The sequence below is a fragment of the Triticum dicoccoides genome, chromosome 1A (genome assembly GCF_002162155.2).
Source record: "Triticum dicoccoides isolate Atlit2015 ecotype Zavitan chromosome 1A, WEW_v2.0, whole genome shotgun sequence".
Taxonomy (NCBI): domain Eukaryota; kingdom Viridiplantae; phylum Streptophyta; class Magnoliopsida; order Poales; family Poaceae; genus Triticum; species Triticum dicoccoides.
In genome coordinates, this window is record NC_041380.1 from 603,589,500 (window position 1) to 603,593,630 (window position 4,131).

A 4,131-nucleotide genomic window follows, 5' to 3' on the forward strand; every position below is an offset into this window, starting at 1 on the left:
ATGACTTCCTCGACACCGGCCACCCCGACTCGACATTGACCACGACATTCTTTGCACGACTACCTCGACCACGGCTCCACCACCCACGCTCTCGGCTACTTCGACGAACGACACAAAGGGCTACCGCCTTGGTTGAGCAACCTCGTCGGTTGCCACTCCAGCCACGACTCCGCGATGCGTCGACCTTTATGACTATGGGGGGTGTCCGTCGGCTTGCCTTCGGATTCTTCTCCAGTCTCACCGTCTGTGTCGCCACCGTTGTGACTGCGGGGGGATGTTGAGTAACGTGATTGTATTAGGAAACATAGGTTAGACTAGGAAATATTCTGGCTTGCCTTGTACTCCAAGTAGATCATGTACTCCTATATATATCCCCACGAGGCTCAAGCAATACAACAACAATTCCACCAAACACCTCCCTCCTTCTAACAGTAATGGTGCCAAAGGATTGTGACCCACAACCATCAACTCCAACAAAAGCCTCGAAACATTTCCTTATATATTTTTTCTTGGGATTGTGTCTCACCTCAATACTTTTCATATCTCTCGAGACTAATCATCCACAGTGAAGACTTGAATGTCCTTTCACCAGCAAAAGGAAAAAGGAAAACTGTCAAACTCTTTTTTAAAGAAAAAACTCAACTTAAATTCAAGAATAATTGGGAAAAAGGTAAAAAAAAGTAGAAGCGGATTTTGCCCTGAAAATATATTGGGAATCTACAAAGTTATATAGAATCCAACTGTATTGAATGAAGAATTACTAGTAAAATAAAAAAAGTATTAGGAAATATAAATATTCTAAAAACTAAAAATACAAAAACAGAGAAGAAAAATAAAAATAATTGAATTTACAAATTCCCTGTTTTTTTTATATTCACTAGCATATGAGTTCGGTGAATGACTAAAATCAATGGTAGCTTTTCAAGAACACTTACACTCGTCCTTTCTAATTTCTTTTTAATATTCACTGCTGAGAAGCGCCGGCAACGTGGATGAGAAGGGATCCATTTTAAATCATACGGTGTGATCTCTAGAGTGGGAAACGAAGAAGATCAAAAGATACAGGACAAACTTGCAGATGCCTTAAGATGGTGATCTCAATTTTTGTTTCATCAGCCTTTGTTAGGAAGGCTGGATGGCAGGCAATGACTAAGAGATCTGCACTTGTTTAGATCAGTTTATCCACATTCATGAATAACATCATGCTGATCAAAAAACGCCCATAAAAGAATAGATCAAGACCATAATGAATAGATCAAGACTACCCTGCCCTTGATGACAGAATAACATAGACGGAATAAGGCAGTGACAGCAACAATGCTTTCCCAGTGACCCAGCGGTGGCATGTTCATCAAAGTGCTCACCCTATGGTTTCATGAACCCAATCTGCTGGGGTATATAGAGAGATACCATGTCACACTATCGCAAAGATAACATAGTGCTAGCTAGCCAAACTGCAGATCATAATAACTAAACTGAAACAAGTCTGGGCCATCTTTGGTTCCCGTTTTTCCATCTTGTTTCACTTGCTTTCCTCCTTGTCAGGGGCTTGAGCTAGCGTGGGCGTGGGCTACCCCCTTGTTGCGGCCGATACCAACACAGCAGTAGTAAGGAAAACATAAAATGTGAACTTGGCGGCCGCATCTAGCACCTCCCGAAACCTCTTTGTGTATTGCAGCCGGCGCCTGCAAGTAGAGAGAGAGAGAGAGGTCAAATGAGAGATTGTATCAAAATATAAGTAAGAAATGAATCAAGTAAATTTGTATCGTACTGAGCGCCAGTTAGTTCTGGAGTGGGTTCTGGAATGATGGCTAAAGACCACGTCAGTACGCATGCTGAAACACAGATAATAATGTATCGTATCATCAGATTAGGTAAACGCTGGCTGAGAATGGTAAATAATTAAGAAGAATACTGTCCCGTGTCTGTCAACTAAGTGAGGTTCCACATACAACCAAGCCCTGGTTGTGATGGACAAATACTGTAATTAAGAAGAACACTGTCCTGCGTCTGTCAACAAAGTGAGGTTCGACATACAACCAAGCGCTGGTTGTGATAGACAAATAATTAAGAAGAATACTTTCCTGCATCTGTCAGCTAAGTGAGGATCGACATACAACCAAACGCTTGTTGTGATAGACAAATACTGTAATTAAGAAGAACACAGTCCTGCTTCTGTCGACTAAGTGAGGTTCGACATATACAAAATGCATCATAGGGACGAGCTAAAAGCCATCATTCTCAGATGGACCAGGAAAAATACAAGGTTGATTAACGATATGATTTGAATGCAGCCCTGTTGCCAGAACGTCAGGGTGTACAGGTTCAGGTCAGGTTAAGCAAGTATGGCCATCATAAGCAAGTAATTTTGCTCTTGTCTCTAGTGTAGTACTAGCTCTGTTCCTAAATACTGTCCTATTAACCGAAAACGAAACAAGTATGGCCATGATAAGCATGTAATTTTTCTCTTATAACAAGTATGGCCATGTGTCTGAACTCTGAACAGAGGGTGTAACTAATAGAATGGTCACATGCATGCTGCTGTTTCCATTATACAGGATTCGATTATCGCTGGCTATGTCCTTGAAGTCGGGAGATAAATCATGAGCAAAAAGATGTCGATTAACTAATTTGTATCAGTGTTCAAATTTAACTGAATGCCAAAGCAACAAAATCAACATTGATAACTTGTTCCCTGCATATCAAAGCTACAAACCCAACTTCACAGCATACTTAAGCAACAAAAGCAACATTGGTAAATTGCTAACTTATGTGCTGAATGTATACCTAATTAGGCTTCACTTGTTTTCCAACTTCTTCAGTTCTTCAGAAGCTCTGAACGGCACGAACAACGCAATGCTAAAGTCAGTCACGCCAATCAACAGTCATACCAAACCACCGAGGTTACTCTGCTTCTCCAGGCGCACGACAGTGATGATGCAGGGTGCCACCACCAACAGAGCCTGCTCCCGGTCGATGGGAGCCAGCTCGTGGAAGACGACATCCAATGGCACGCATGGATTCCACTGATGAAGCCCGGAGAGGATTCGACCAGCAACGATGATGTCACCATGAACCCCCTCCTTGTCCAGCGCTTCCCCACCACCGCGTGGAGACGGTTCAGCTCCTCGGAGAGATAGCCGAAGAAGGAGACTAGGTCAGGAAGCCGTAGCTCGTAGAAGTCGATGGGGGTGATCGAACAGGTTTAGCCTGACGGCCGGCATGGTCGCGCTGGCACGACGGTACGCGTCGCGAAGTCTCACCACCTGCGTGGTAACATGACCCAACAAGCGGTTCAGGCAACCCCGGACATCCTCATGATGGCCCGCTCACGCTCCAGCACAGCTGTCGCTTCCTACAACAACACCGACGACGCCTGAAGCATCTTAGTGATGGACTCCTGCCGCTTCTGAAGTTTCGTGAATTGCCGCTCATGATGGAGGAGCAAGTCACTCTTCTCCTCCCTGAGCTCATGCAGTTCCACGTCCTTGGCCCGAAGCTACGCATCCTTGGCCTCGAGCTCCTCTCTCAAACGCCTCACCTCAGACATGGTGATCTCGTGTGCCCCCATGGAAACCGGTAGAAGGAATGGGGAAGGCAAGCAGGAGGGGGCGAAAAGGCTAAGCTATCTATAGCGGAGGGAGCCAAAGCATGAAGATGAAGGTCTACTGCCTGATCCTAGAGGTCCTCCTCCTCCTGATAGAGCGAAGATCGATCTAAATTTTTTGGTTTTCCCTAGTCCATGCCCTTTCACATCAGTGGGTTTTAATGCCAGATTCAGACCCTGCCGTGGTGGATATTTTAATTTTACCTAACAGTCAATAGCGACAAACGAGAAGGCGCTATGAGGTATGAACACACCTGACGACCAGGCGTCTCTGCTATGGTTCTATACACGGCCTAAGCAAAACCCACGGCCGCAGTAAACAACAACACGTCGTATTAATATGTGTTTCTAACTTTCTATGATTGTGGATAACGCAAAATTATCTGACATGCGGAATTATCTGACGTGTCATGTCGCGCAACACCTTTTGGATGGGCGCGTTTAACGGCTGCCACACTGGCGGCTGATTGTCGGCGTCGGTCAAACGCGCCTTCGCCGGCGACGCTCTGACATGCAGTTGACGC